The sequence below is a fragment of the Lissotriton helveticus genome, chromosome 10 (genome assembly GCF_964261635.1).
Source record: "Lissotriton helveticus chromosome 10, aLisHel1.1, whole genome shotgun sequence".
In the NCBI taxonomy this organism is placed as follows: Eukaryota; Metazoa; Chordata; class Amphibia; order Caudata; family Salamandridae; genus Lissotriton; species Lissotriton helveticus.
In genome coordinates, this window is record NC_136071.1 from 1,067,169,818 (window position 1) to 1,067,186,494 (window position 16,677).

Consider the following 16,677-nt stretch of genomic DNA (forward strand, 5'->3'; position numbering starts at 1 on the left):
TCGACCACGGCATGGCAGTAATCAGGATGTGCGAAGAATATATTGCCCTCGAATGTTTGTCTGGCATCTGGTCTTGCTTTGACTATAATTGCCTGCCAAAGGAGAAAATTGCCGATGTACACTAGGACAGCCCTAGGCTGGTCCCCTTGGCCAGCGGCAAACCCTCTCTTTTGGGTCAATGGGAATCGATGTGACCTCTGAACCTCGGCATTTCAGTTCCAAAGGGCCAAGTCGGGAATGCCCCCTTCAGAAGAGTTACTACAAACGCCATTACGTCTCCTCCCAAATGTTTTCTGCTAGTCCCCAAAGTCTGATGTTGTTCCTTCTCTGTCCATTCTCAAAGTCTTCAAGCTTCCACTGTAGGTCCTCTGTTAACGTCTCCTCCTAAAGGTCTGACATTTGCTAACCTCATTCTCGAGTCTACCTGTTCTTTCCTCTATGTAGGTGACCTGTCTACCATGTCCTCATATAGTATATTAACTTTACGCAACGAGCCGCGGAGTATTTTGGTTGCTTGTTGATCCCTACGACTCTCCAGCCTGGCCTCTCCTGCATCTATTTTAACGTGGAATACACTAGATCCATTGAGGGAGGGGAGGCCATTTTGGTTGGACTGGTAGGCCCTCCATGTTCAGGCATTACTCCATCATCCTGATAGAGCTGACTAGTGGTCGAGTAATACCACTTGAGCTTTTGCGCTGTTGTTATATCCATTGTAGAAGACCTCACACTGGACTTGAACTTGGAACTGCGCTTGAGAAAAGCAGTCTTTTGAGCACCTGATGCTCTCTGCACTGAGGAGGACTCTGCAGAGTCAGACCCATCAGATGAATTGTCATCACTAGAAAGTGATAAGTCAGTGTCATCATTAAGAGAGTAGAAACAATCTCCTTCTGGAGAGCCAGCAGTTGTTTTAGTAAGATTAGTCCCCTGTACTTGTTCCATTGCCTTCCCTAAGGGTGCATTTTCTATGAGGGACTCTGGAACAGTCGACACCCAGACATTGCCCTTTTTCTCAGTTTCCCCATTGCTTTCCATAGTTGGGTGCTGACCGCTTACTGACAGCTAACTGTTTAAGCTACAGTCTGTCAATTCCTGCTGCCCTGCCAGGATCCAAGCATCCAGCCTATCCTCTTTCTCTTCACTTGCATCCCCTTGCCTGGCAACCAGTCCAGATTGAGGCTGCAACAGTGTATCCTCACCAAGAGTAGTCACAGCAGTTTCGGGAGCTTCCCCTGTGCCGATCTTTACCTGATCATAGGGTCTGGTTCTTGCTGCACTCGCCGGCATTGCTGCCAGGGAGGTCTCCATCAGAGTGGGCTTTCGAAAGGTGCTCTCCCGAGCCTTACTCCTTCCTTCGATATCATCCCTCGGCTTCCCGCCATCGTCGCCGCTGAGCTCCTCTGTTTTCTTCGTTGGTGCTCGCCGGAACTGCTCTGAGCCTTGCCCAGCCGCGGCCAGAGGTGTGAAGGTGGCTGATTTCTTCTGTGAGTCTTTCGATTCCTTTAGCAGCTTGTCTGTTCTTGGGGCCATATTGTTAACATCGAATATATAGTGATGCAGGGCTTGAATTGTACGGCCACTTTCCAGTGTCAATACTCTCTTGGATGCCGTTAAATCTCGATTCCTAAGTTGAAAACTGCGGTGGATCACCTGACCAATCAATTGGTCCAGCAGATAAGAGCAATGTGGCATATCACCTCCTCATTTCTGACTTTTTTTGCAATGGTGGGGAGAGAGCTTCAGCTGCGACTATCCACTATGGCCTGTCAGTGGCCATCTTGCCCTCGGCCCTTAGTCTCAACAGATTTCCCAACAATCCCTGATGGATTCGATTTCTGATGTAAAACCCTATACCAATTGCCTAACCCCAGCAATTTGCTCTTACTCAATAACTTCATTGCTGTATGGGAACACTCATTCAATATTCCAAAATGCATTATTTGAATAAAGCTGAAGAAAAGCAACAAGTCATCTAGCCCAAGATGCAGACCTATCTCCACACAGGTTTTTGACATTTGGGTCATACAAAAGTGACTGACAAAAAAAACCCTATGGCATTCCAGCTTTCTATAAAGGGGCCGATTCCGATCTCGCTTGGAAGGGCTCCGAACACGATCCAGCCGGAAAAAGAACGAGCAGGAAGCGTTTTTTCTCACCAACTCGTACAGCTGTACGAGCGAGCAAGTACGATGCGAGAAATGCAAAATCGCCGACTGAATCGTTTCTGGGTCCAAACCGCTCAGTACGTCTCGTCTGTAATCAAACCGTGCCGTGCAATGGAGGCGATTTCAGACCAAGCCAGTACGATGCACGATTTGGACAGCCGAATCGAGTCGGAGCCTCCGACACGTAAAAACTCAAGGAAGCGGACTTCGGGGGGTCTGCGCCGGAACCCCCAACACCAGTAGTCATAAAAGTCGATCAAAGGGGAGAGCCAAGGGTCCCCCTACACATGCATGTACTGTGCAGGTGGCACAGACGCGTCCCCACTACAGGGGACACCCTTGTGCCCAATGTACCTTTTTCATCAATGGGAGCCTATGAACACATCGTACAACAAGCTCCCATTGACTTAAATGGGGCTCAAGCGACCCGTGTCTGTCAGCGTTTGTTCGCATCATACTCGGGCGCTTGGAGCCCCAGAGCATGAGTCGGTCAGAAAGCTCTCTGGATCCAAGTCGGACAGAGCCTTCTCCCAGCAAGATCGGATTCAGCCCCAAAGTGTTATTAAATAGCCAAACCTATATACTAGCACACCTTCAACTGCCTAAATACTTGGCATGCAGGTATACCAAATGACCTGACAAACTGTCTGATACAAGCTGCCATAGTGTGAAAAACTGTATATTTTTCAGTAGTTTTGCATTTTTCAAAAAGGCTGGCAAATGTATACCAGATTCTTTAATATTCTGAAACAGAAATTTTTCTTCATAAGTTTCGAAATCATGAATAATCCGCACAATATTGTCTATAAAAGATGCTCAACAGCAGGCTTGCAGCTGGGATAAAGCCAAACTCCTCTGTTGCTTCCTTAACTGTAGAACTGGCAGTTGAACCCTAGTGTGTTTATTGTTCCATATACATTTCCTATAAAGGGATACTGAAAATGTAGATTATTGACTTTGATTGGAAAATTAGTTAAAAATAATCATAAAATCAACATTTTAATAAGAGAAACACTGTCAATCAGGAATAACAGAAGTAGGGACCATCTATTCAATAGTTCCTGAATGTGGTTCACTGATCTAAATATAAAAAAATATATCTACTAGAAAAATATCGGCTCCCATACCTTAACAGGTAAGTACAAAAACATAAAATCAAAAATATTGAAGTAAAAAATATACATGTAAAAAATATTGATTTAAAAATGTATATAAAATAAAATAATATATATTAAATATTAATATTATGTTTAACAAAATACACTAAATTTAACATACATTTTAACTAAATATGAAAAACAAACTTAATTTAAACATTATAAACACACACCAAATAATAATTTATATATATGCATATATTTACTTTACAATATTGTATTAACTATTATTTGTATTAAATTTTTAAACTTTGACATTATATAAAAATAATATATATATCAATAATTTAAAATACAAAATATAAATTAAAAAATGCTATTATTTAAAACAATTAAAACTTACATTTCGCAATAGAATAAATGCAACAGTAGGAAAAATGTTGGATAGCGGAAAAATTCAATTTACTATCCATGTTGGATAGCGGAGGGGTAAATATTACTATTCCCACTCCAAAGAGTGCAACAGTAGGGAAAGTGTTGGATAGCGGAGGGGTAAAGTGAGTGCAGAAGTAATAAAAATGTTGGATAACGGAGGGGTAAAAATTATTAATCCCACTCCAGATAGTGCAACAGCAGGGAAGGTGTTGGATAGTGAAGGGGCAAAAATGACTATTCCCACTCCTAAGAATGCAAAAGTAGGGTAAGCTTTGGATAGCTGAGGGATTCAATTTACTATTCCAACTACAGTCAGTGCAACAGTAGGGAACATGTTGAATAGTGGAGGGCTACAAATTGCTATTCTCATTCCAGTGACTGCAACAGTAGAGAAAGTGCTGGCTAACGGAGGGGAAAAAATAACTATTCCCTCTCCAATGAGTGCAACAGTAGGGAAAGTATTGGATAGCGGATGGGTAAAAATTACTATTCCTACTCCAGTGAGTTCAACAGTAGGGAAAGTGTTGGATAGCGAAGGGGCAAACATTACTATTCCCACTCCAGTGTGTGCAACAATAGGGAAAGTATTGGATAGCCGAGGGGTAAAAATTATTATTTTCACTCCAGTGTGTGCAACAGTAGGGAAAATGCTGGATAGCAGAGGGGTGAAAATTACTATTCCCACTCCAGTGAGTGCAACATTAGGGAAAGTTTTGGATAGCTGAGAAACAAAAATTACTAATAACATTTAAACAATTGAAAAAATGAAAATATCATAAAAATAAGCAATATCTAAAAAATATACAATTAAATATATTAAACATATAAAAAGAACAAATATTATAAAAGTAATTACATATAAAAAAAGCTACAAATAATACATAAAATAAATTAATAAATACATTTATAAACAATAATTATTTAAAAGGAGCAAATATTAACAGACAAAAATATTATTTAAAACATAAATGTACTTATTTTATTTCCTACCCTATAACACCACACCAATAAAAAACTTCGGGCCAGATGTAGGTAGGCAAATACCGGTCGGTAACGGCCAAAAATACCGATTTTCGGCCGTTACCGACCTGTATTTGCATTTCGACATGTAGGGGCTCAAAAAACAACAGAATCGGTAAATTTACCGATTCTGTAAAGTTACTGACTCTGTAAATTTACCGACTCTGTAAATTTACCGATTTGGAAAATTTACAGAGTCGGTAACTTTACCGAATCGGTAAATTTACCGATTCGGTAAATAAGAAATGGTAAAAATGCATTTTGAGATGTAGGTAACCTCTAAAATACCGATTTTGCATGAAAATCGGTATTTAAGAGTCTGTATTTACCATGTATTGAAAGCAGGTGGTAACCAGGTGCAGGCTATAAAAAAGGGCCCAAAATGCAACAGTTTGACCACAATGGCGGCATTCTATGTGATTGCGAGGCGGCTACGGCTACAGGCAGAAGGAGAGAAGGTCTGGAGAAGGGAGGAGCAGGTCTACAGACAGAGGATTACCCTTTTCCAACTCACTGATGCAGAGATCCAACAAAGGTACAGGCTACATCCCCAAACCATCCTGGACTTGATCAGGGACCTGCACCCACTTTTGGAGCATCCAACCCCAATGGCACACGCCATCCCACCCCATGTGCAGGTGCTGTGTAGCCTACACCTGATTGCCTCTGGCAGTTACCAGAGTGTCATTGCTGCGGTAGGTGGGGTGTCCCAGAGGTGCCTGTCCCGCTTCTTTAGGAAGTTCCTAGAGGCCATGATGCAGCGAATGCATCACTACATCACCTTTCCTAAAACGCACGCAGAACTGCTCAGGACAAAGACAGGGTTCTATGAAATAGCGCACTTCCCCAACGTCATCGGTTGCATTCATGGCACCCACATTCCAATTTGCCCACCTGCTGACACAGAGTACATCTACAGAAACCGAAAATCAACCCACACCATAAATGTACAAGTAATCTGCGATGCAAACTACATCACTACGGATATAGTGGTCAAGTTTCCAGGCAGTACCCACAACTCCTACATTTTCTAGAATAGTGGGATCTACGCACGCCTGAATGCGGGGGAATTTGGCGAACGCTACTTGCTAGGTAAAACATTGTGTGACACTCCCTTGATACATGTTTCAGATGTATGTGAATGTGTGCATGTGTTTAATGTTTTTCTCATTTTTAAATAGGGGATAGTGCATATGCCGACCGGTCCTTCATCCTTACACCCACCTCAACCCTTCAACCCTCAGCCAGAGGCGATACAACAGGGCACACAAATCCACCAGGAACATTGTGGAGCGAACATTTGGCCTGTGGAAAAGCAGGTTCCTCTGCCTCCACAAAAGTGAAGGGACACGCCAGTACACACCAGTGACCTGCTGCAAGATGATTGCAACCTGTGCAATGTTGCACAACCTTGCCATGAAGAAGGGCACCGAGGTGGAATAATCAGATTATGAGGACCATGATGACGAACAAGCACTGCCTGAACCCAACACTGCAGGAGTTGCAATACCAACAGATGGCAGACACAGACGGGAAGAGATCACACGCAACCACTTTTAAGTAAGTAAAGAGACACAGACAGGTGGAGTATGCACCCAACGTAGTTTAATTTTGTCACTACGCAGGTTCCAAAAGCACAATTGTGCAACTCGAATAATATACAATCAAAGATGTTAGTCCTGGGTCACTTCCCCATTAACTGAATTACTCATTTTCGTCCACGCCTACCAGTGCCAGATGTTTGTGGCTGGCTGTCTTCACTTGGCGTTTGGGCTGCTGCCTCACCCTGGCGCCTGCTGCTCCTCCATGTCTCTACGACAAGGGGGCTTGCCATGCTGCTCCTACTTGTGCTCCCTTCACTCTCTGGCACATCCAGAGCAGCAGTTTGTGCTGTTTGTGCATTTATCACCACCTCAACAGCACTGGTCAGGCTAACAATGCCCCTAGTAACTTCATTGCTATTTTGCGTGAGTCCCTCCTGTATGTTTATACATCTCCTGCATAGCAGGGAAGTGGCTGTGGCCAGGCGGTTGATGGCTTTATTTTGTTGCTGCGCACGCTGCTTCTCCTTGCGCCTTGATGCAAATTCCTTATCTAGTTTGGTGCACAGAAGCTGCACCGATTGTGACATATCATGCATCCCTGCTGCAATATCCTTGTTGACATCAACTAGTTCTCTGATGCACTTCCCTATGTCTTCCATATTGTTGTTTAGGGTCCTCATTTGGCGTTGGACAGACATAATTTCCTTTCCCTGCATCCTTTGGATCTTCACCATGCTCCCCTCCAGGCCACAGAACACACTGGGACCCTCCACACGTGCAGCTATACTGCTTTCTCGGAACCTGCGGCGTCTGGAAACATTACGGGACACATCTGCACTGGACTGCAGTGCGACAGTGCTTCCTTCACCAGGCAAGGTGTGTGTGTCTTCCCCCTCCGTGTCACCTGCTGATTACTCCATTTCCAATAGTGGGGAAACAACATGCCTCCTGCTCTGTTGTGCGGCAGGTGTTGTCACAGGCAGTGATGCTGGCATTTCTGGGGATGACAGTAACAGAGGGCCTGCAACTCTGGAGCCATTTCTGTGTCTTGGGATGGTGGCTGTGTACTTGGTGCACCTGTGTCCTCTGATACATTCTGTGCACTTGGACCTGACTCCTGACTCCCATCCCTCTCTGGTGCCGTGCTTTCAGTCTCCCGGGAACGCCTGCGAGATGTCTCACCTGTGGACATATTAGCGTACATTAGCTAAGTGCTACTGCCTCACAGCCACCACAATTAAATAATTTTCACTTGAACAATGTAAATGTTGCCTGCGCTTCTTTCTGTCTGGAATCATTTCCCTAACTTGCTGGTTGCTATGCTGTATGACATTGTCTTTCATTTCCTGAATACATGTCCCATAATGCGTTGCTCCTGTGTGGTGCTAGCTGTACTGGACTGGGGTTCACTTAGCCACATAGGGTAAAGGGAAGGATGATGGTGTGGGGGGGATTGCTGTGCATGCATCTTACATTTTCTGCTGACAGCTCTGGCTGAGCTGTCTACTTCTCCCAGTCCGAAGACACTTTCAGGTTCTATGGTTGAGCTCACCATCTCCTCCTGGTCAGTTATGGGGGGTGCTGGGTTCTTCCCTCCACCAGTTTTGCTTGCCTGCTTGTGGTGTTCAGCAATTTTTTTTTCTGTCAGGCTCCTGAGGTCGTACCACCTCTTTATAAGGTCCTCTATGTCTCTAGGAGTCACTCCAACTGCATTGACTTTATCTTGAATGTGCCGCCATTTGTTCCTTTTTGCAGATTCAGCCACAGTGAGGGACTGCCTGCCAAACAGTTGTCTGTACTCCTTCACCACCTCCTCAACAAGGACCTGCAGCTCCATGCTGCTGAATTTAAGTTTCCTCTTCCTCTCTGGCTTATCTTTGTCTGTGCTTCTTGCCATTGTTCTAATTTAAAGGTGCACACAACTCTTTCTGCTGCTCAGGGACTCAGCTCAGCTCCAACTGCCTCTCCAGAAGCTTCTAATTAGTTGCAGCTGCCTGTGTAGCCACTTCCTGGTAGGGAGGGGGAGGGTGGTGGCACCTGATTGGCTGCCTGAATCAGTTTCACTTTTCTTTGGTTTCGGATTCAGTATTTACCGATTCCGTTTTTACCGAATCGGTATTTACCGATTCGGTATTTCCCATTCATTCCAATTCCAAATCGGTAAACACCGATTCGGTAAATACCGAATCGGTACATACCGAATGACCGATTCCGATTTTTACCGATTCGGTAAAAAATACCGATTTTTTACCTACATTGCATTTACAGACTCATAAATACCGAATCGGTAAAATTCGGTATTTAGGAATCGGTAAAATGCAATTACCTACATCTGGCTCTTCAAGTTTTGTATTTACATTTATTTCCATAATTGCCATAATTAATAATCAATTAAAAAAGGATTAGTAATAAAATAATAATAAACATTCATCAAGTACACTTTCTTTAACACTATAATATCCACAACACACACCTAAAATTCATTACACAATTACCATAATTAATTACTAATTAATTAATTAAAATCAATTAACAACTAATAATTAATTCATCAATTAAAACTAAATTACTTCCCACCCTTCCTACGATTTACATCTATAAACACCACTACACACACCTAAAATGTGTTACACAATTACCATAATCAATTGCCAATGAATTAATTAGAATTAATCAACAACTTAGTAATTAATTCATAATAAATTACTTTACACATTTAACACTATAACATTCCCACACTATTCCCATATAAACCCACACCCCGCTACGGAACTAAAAACGCAAAATTCAAATTAAAAAAGAAACAATAACTACTCAAAATAATCAATAATTTGTATATAATTAAATTACTTCCCACCCAATAACCCTATAAACCAGAATCCTGCTGTGGAACAAAAAATGCAAAATTCAAATTAAAAAAAGTAATAACTACTAAAATAATCAATACATTTTATATAATTAAATTACTTCCCACCCTATTCCCCTATAAACCCACAGCCCGCTATGGAACTAAAAACGCAAAATTCAAATAAAAATCAATAAATTACTACTAAAATTTGAATACATATAATAAAAATACAAACAATTGATATACAAAAAACATACATCACATACATATAAAATATATACTAAAAACATAACATTAATAAAAAATCGATACTTTTAACAACTATATTTTTGCAAACAACATTAAACACTTCGATATTTTTAACATTGATATTACTTACCTAAAATCAATATTCTTGACCAAAAGATTTTGTCTGTCGATATCCCTGACCCACGATATTTATAACTCGATATTTCTGCTAATCGATATTTTTTATTCAATATTCTGTCTCTGCACCCCTTTCTTCAATGTGGTCAAGTAATTAAGATGGAACAAATCCGTAAAGTTAGAACTAACATAATTCCCCAGAGAGTGAACTGGTCGCTGCAAGGCAAACCGATGCTCTAAATGCTGAGGAAAATCATTAATTAATGCATTAAACAATAAAACTTGGAATTCCAAACTGTTGGTCTTTTAAACCCCATTGTGATAAATTCCTGTATTTCATCCAATGTTTCTCGAGTGTTTCTTTCTTCAGCTTTCAAATATAAAATATCATCCACGAAGGGCTATATTTTCATCTTCCCTGTAATGGAGGGACGAATACAAGATTGTTGCATAGCTTGTCTGCCAAAAACTCTATAAAAAAAAAGCAAAACAGTTCAGAATCATTGAGCAATCCTGTCAGGTGTCTGTTTTGATTGCCACCAAGCCTATTTCCTTCAAGCTAATCACTATCTTTGCCTTAGCAACCTTCTAAATAATATGAAGCATAATTAAAAGTCACCTGGGAAAATGAAACTTTACCAATAATGAAAATAATTGTTCCCAAATGATTAAGTGAAACGCCTTTTCTGTGTCCATCAGCACTATTTCTCATTTTAGTTGATTACATGAAAAATAGTCAATAGCCTTTACCAGATAGCCTGTACTTGCAGCCATAGATCTGTAAGGTATAAAAATATTTTGGTCCTTTTGGATGACGTTTTGGTCTATAGGCACCATTCGTGGTGCTATTATTTTGGTAAATAATATGCAGAATTATAGAGGATAATTGGTTGATATGAATTAACATTATTGGGTGGCTTGTGATTTTTAAGAAAACTGACTGCTATTTCTCTAATGAAAGAGTGAAGAATATCAATTTACAAGATTATTTGATTTAACAGCTGTTAAAAATTTAGCAAGTCCACAAATAATTCCTTGCTTAAATCTGATGGGGTACCATCATTCCTACTTGCTTTTGCATTTGCCTCAGTTTAAGTGCCTTCTCCTCGCTAATATTAATTTTTGCCTCAAGACTATCCTTTTGGAGTGGGAACAATTCGGGTAGCTCTAGTTGGCTGAGGTACTCCTCAGGCTTTAGTGTAGGGATGCATAAAGCGCTAACTGAGGCTATCTGGTCGTGCTGGATCAGGTCAAAGTCAAAAGGTCAGGCCGATCGTGCTGAAGAGTGGGTCGGAATCAGTCCCAGATTAGTCTCGCTGAAGGTTTGCCATCTCAGCTTTTGAACTAAAAGTCCTGTTTAAATCGGAGGGGGTCGCGAGGAGCAAGGAGAGTGTTGCGAATGCTGGTCATCATGGCACGAAGTCCAGGCCTTCAAAGACTCCAGACAATCCACAACACCACTGCAAAACTCATACACAAACTCTCATGTCACACCCACATCGCACCGTATCTCAGGAAGTTTCACGGGCTCCCTATTCACAAGTGCAGCCGATTCAAACTTCTCACGCACACATACAAAGCCCTACACAACACAGGATCAGAATACCTGAATAGCTGCATACCTGAATAGCTGCATACACGTTTACCCACCCACCTGACACCTATCCTTTGTCTCACTCACACACAATTCCTGCATCCCCAAAAGCAAAACTGAAGGGTGCTCTTTCTCCTACATTGCACCAAAGATTTGGAATGAGCTTTCTCAACACACCAGAGCCTCCTCCTCTCTTCTTGAGTTCCACAAGAAGCTGAATAAGAGCTTCTCATAAGAAGCATCTTGTAACCAGAGACCTACACATCTGCCCAAGCACCTCGACAAGCTCCTGCGTGATTAGATCCCTCTGCAAATCAATATAACATAACAAAACATAGGCCGGGAGTTGTGGACAGGCAAGCTGGTGCATGCTGGAGGTTCCACGTGAGTGGTCGATGCTGCTGGCCAAAAAGACTGACTGGCAGTGGCTCACACTGAACTTCAGTGTGAGAGGCATTGTTCCGGTGCGCTAAGGGTTCAGGACCTGAGAGGCACTACTTGGGGGTCAGGAACTTGCTGAAGATGGGCCCAGGAACTGGTGGGGAGTCTTTTATGTCCTTGAGGCTCAGATCATGAGGACTGCACACTACCCCTTTGACTCACTCTGGGGTCCTGGCTTCAAGATTATGTTGATGGCCCAGTTCTTCTTCCAAGGCAAGAGGGCAGCAGGAGGCAGGTCAGCAGGGCAGCAGTTCCTTCAGAGTGGCAGTCCAGCAGAGTGGCAGTCCTTGTACGAGCACAGCAGTCCTTCTTCCCGGCAGAGTATCCACAGGTCCAAAAGTATGCTGAATATGTGGTATATGAGCTTCCTGGCCTTGGCTCAAGACTCACTACAGCTTGGTATGCTGCCCTTGTTCATCACCACCCCCTTTTCTGAATCATTTTGTCCACCATAAGCGTGGAAGGGTATACTCAGATGTGAGTCCCTTGCTCATTGCACCATCAGGATTCAAGCAAGCCGGGCCGAAGACGCCTGAAATGGCAGAAACCGGTCCCCGGAAGCTTGTTTCCTTCCCAGTACAAGAATTGGCTTGGTAGTTTGGTTTGCCCTGTTCCCATCATGCACTGGGACAGGAACAGACTAATTTGCATATAGCCAAGTTCTGAGCTGGGATGGTGCAGTGAGCTAAAAAACGGTGATGGATCAAGCCCTGATCTTTGGACTGGGTAAGAGTGGTCTGCTTAATTCAGGCACTCTGTTCATCACCACCCCCTTTTCTGAATCATTTTGTCCACCATAAGCGTGGAAGGGTATACTCAGATGTGAGTCCCTTGCTCATTGCACCATCAGGATTCAAGCAAGCCGGGCCGAAGACGCCTGAAATGGCAGAAACCGGTCCCCGGAAGCTTGTTTCCTTCCCAGTACAAGAATTGGCTTGGTAGTTTGGTTTGCCCTGTTCCCATCATGCACTGGGACAGGAACAGACTAATTTGCATATAGCCAAGTTCTGAGCTGGGATGGTGCAGTGAGCTAAAAAATGGTGATGGATCAAGCCCTGATCTTTGGACTGGGTAAGAGTGGTCTGCTTAATTCAGGCACTCTGTTCATCACCACCCCCTTTTCTGAATCATCGCCCTTTGTGTAGAGACACAACACAGTATATTCAGATGTAAGTGGGGCTCTGGCTAGCTCCTCCCTTCCATCTTGCAAGTGATGGCCCATTCAGTCACACTTAAGCTGTCTAGGAGGAATGTTCAAAGCACAACTTTCAACAACACCCAGTCATGTGACCAAAGATAGGCTGCAGGGACGAAATGGCTAAGGCAAGAAAGTTAGGATTTTAAATTGTGATTCCAGAGACACCAAACATAAACTGGTCATCTCTTCCCATTTGGAAATTGCACTTATAAAATGTAATTCCAATATTTTCAAATGGGAGAAATAGGCCTTGCAGTAGTGAATGTTGCTATTTCAGCCTATTAAGAAATGCTAATTGCACTTATAAAATGTAATATGGCAATTCCAATATTTTCAAATGGGAGAAATAGGCCTTGCAGTAGTGAATGTTGCTATTTCAGCCTATTAAGAAATGCTAAATAGACTTTTGGCATGTACAAAGGCCATTTGGGAATCACAAAATGCGATTTTTACCCAGTAGAAATCGCATTTTGCTACACCCAAATAGGAATTCTCAAATAGGGATTTCCTAATTGTGATTTTGTATGCACATGTACAAAGCATTTCCTAAATGTGAATTGGGCATTTATGAAATGCAATTACCATTGACTCAAAGCTGATGATAACCATGTGTAATTTAAAGAAAGCACAACAAAATGCTTTTTTTTACAGTGCAGTAAAGCACACATGGGCACCACTTTTTTCAGGGTGCAGCCAGGGGGACCTTAGGTCGAACATCACCCGTGCTTTAGCATTTCCTAATTTACAATTTCCTATAAGGTAATCGCAAATTAGGAAATGCAAAAACCAAATGTACCCATCCTACTCTGGAGGAATCGATATTAGAGAATCTTTATTTCTGTACATACCATTTCACACTTCCTAAATAGCGAATTAGGAAATGCAAAATGCAAAATAAGTATTTTGTACATCTGACCCACAGACATTCTTTCTAGGCCCTCCACTTGCATCTCACACACCAATACATCTAAGATCAGATGTACGTAAATTTAATTTTTCATTCCTAAATAGCGACTCAATAGAAATCGCTATTTAGGAAATGTAAAATGATATGTATGAAAATACCGATTTCCTAATAGCGATTCCTATAGAATCTAAGTTTCATAGAAAGGTCACTGGTTGACCACCATTTGCCTAAAATTTACAAAGTGATGGAAGAGTGGCAACAGGTAATGTACACATTACAACACTTCTTTAGAATCATGTTTATGTTTAGTGATATAGTTGCTTACCTGGAGAGTGAACTACAGAGCTGCTTTTCATGTTAATCTTCAGAACTAAAATTGAGGCAGTGTCCATGAGGTGCAAGGTCTTTTTGAGTGGGCTAAAAACTATTTTTTTGTGCTAACCCGAGCGATTGCGGATGGTTAGGCTGTTTGCAAGCAATACCCAGAACAATTTGTGTGTGCTTGCTGCTCTCCGGCTGACAACTGCCCGAGTCAGCACAGTTCAAATGCAGCCAAACAAAATTGGGCAGACTTCCTTCGTCAAAGATGTTTCTGGGAAGGATACCCATTGCCCTCCTCCGAGAATGCTCTGTGATGATCACTGCTTACATCCAGATGGCCATATGCAATATATCTAGGCTTACTCTGTGAAACAAATCCTGCAAAGTAGCAAAGAGAGAAAGAAAATAGGGCGAAGGACTGTTCTCCTTATACTGTGCAAAATTTGCAAATTTTAACAAATATAAAATGTACACAATCAGTGCTTGGTTGTGATTTATACTCCCATTGCACATGTTCCAATTAATGCAAAACCTAGCTGCATAGTGTTCACAATCAATTACACTCATTAAAAAACAATAAACACATAATAACACCCATTTGCTCCAGGCTACGGGACTTAAAGTCCGACGAGGAAGCCAGAAAGTTTCACCTCTAGATGCAGCTACCGCACCCGAAAACCTAGAATGCTGACATCAGCCAGAGCCTCTTCAAATCGGTGCAAATGGGTGCAATGTAGCCAGGGCCAGCTTTAGAGCTGGTAGTGCCCATTGTGACAATATTTATTGGCGCCCTCCCAAAAACGGCCTTCTCCACGAATTCCATCACTACCACGTTACTTACACTGGTGCCTCTCATCTCTCTGTAGCCCCTCTCTCATATGCATTTCATTCTTTTATAGCACTAGTCATCCCACTGTAGAAGGTCAGGTGACTATACATCACACACACACATTATACAGAGCCAATGAATCCTTTGTTTATAAATCAAGTTGATAAGAAAAAAGGTACATAAGACAATGAGCATTACAAATTGTAGGTGTCACAAGCCACCGATACTAGTAGCACTCTATTTTAAGAGTCCTTGGTCTGGAGAAGCACAAACTCAGGATTTAAAACATACCACAGTGCTTGGCTTTACTAGTAAGAATGTATTTCTACCCAACTGAACTCTTTTTAGGAACAATAGGATAATGAATGACTGGGAAGAAAATACATAGTAGGTTGCATCTTAAGATCTGCAAGTAAAAAAAGGATTTCTGTGATAAAAGCAGTAACCTACTGAGCGATCCACATGGCATTTGGTTTGGTCATTTGCGTAGTACATGTTCTTTGCAGCAGGCATATTAACCTTCTGTGCTACTTTATAATGAGTAGAAACTGCCATTAGACAAAACTCCATCTCTCTCCAGGAGGATCATTAATCACCAGTTATTTTGACATATTTATTGTTGCCTGAAAACTGCTGTACACTCAAGGAACTCTGAAGCAGGTGTTTTTTAAACTTGTGTTAGTTCTAAACATGCCACCCCCTCCAGGTCAGCGCCTGTTCGATAGCCCTAGAGCCTGCCCTCGGGTTAGTTACAGTGCAGACAGAGCAATGGATGATCTCTCCAATTCAGAGCAGATAGATATGCAGTTTGAGGGTAGTTCATAGGACCAAACATCCCTTAAACTATTGCTGAAAAGGAAGAATACAATGGAGGCTCAGGCCAAGATCCATATAAAAATAAGTTAGTTTAATAGTTGACATTTCTGATACCTTTCTGGCTTCTGTTTATGAAGTTTTCTTTTTTCAGCTGTTGCATATCTTGAAGCATTTACCTAGTATTTAATTAAAACTTACAGGAAAAACAGTTAGAGCAAAATTAAAGTGCACTAAATAAATATTCAGTTAACTTTCACTCCATTGAACTGATGGAGATTATGTTGTTTGGAGATGCGGTGGTGAGATGGACTCCAAGCTGGTGGCCTGAGGAATTGGGCTCCGTCCCTACTCCCAAAAACGCGGTAAAAAACCTGGGAGTCCACATAGACCAGAAGCTTACATTAGGAGACCATGCTACCATTACTGCAGGGGCATGTTTTCACACACTTGATCTACTACACAAAGTCTTCCCATTTTTACCTTCCTCCACACAATAAATGCTGATCCAGGCACTAGTGCTAAGCCACCTGAACTACAGCAATGCCTTACTAGTTTCAGCCAACGAAGGCTCTTTAAACAAATTGCAGGTAGTCCAGAATACTGCGGCCCACCTAGTTGCCAATGCCCCTCCCAGAACGGCCTGCCTACCCCTTCTCCAACAACTGCAGTGGCTTCCAGTGCGGAAGCGGATTACATTTAAAATCGACTGCACTGTCTACAAATCTCTTTATGACCTGTGTCCTAGCTATCTATCAGACAAATTCGTAAGGTACTTACCTTCCAGGTCCCTTTGGTCAGGATCAAAAGCACTTCTTTGTACCTCCGGTTAAAAAAAAACGTGTGTAGGAGGCAAAGCTTTTTCTCATCTAGCCCCCCTTTTTTGGAACCAAAAATGTACATTCACTTATGTCAATGTCTAAATTGCTACTAGCAATTTAGAAAGTTGTTAAAAACTTATTTTATTCTAATGTGTGTCTGCTGGGCTGATGCTAGTAGTCCTGGTATGGAGATACCCTGACAGGGTGATTCGGGCGCTATATAAATGATCAAATATCAAATACGATGAACAGAGGTAAACGTAATGTGTCCATAT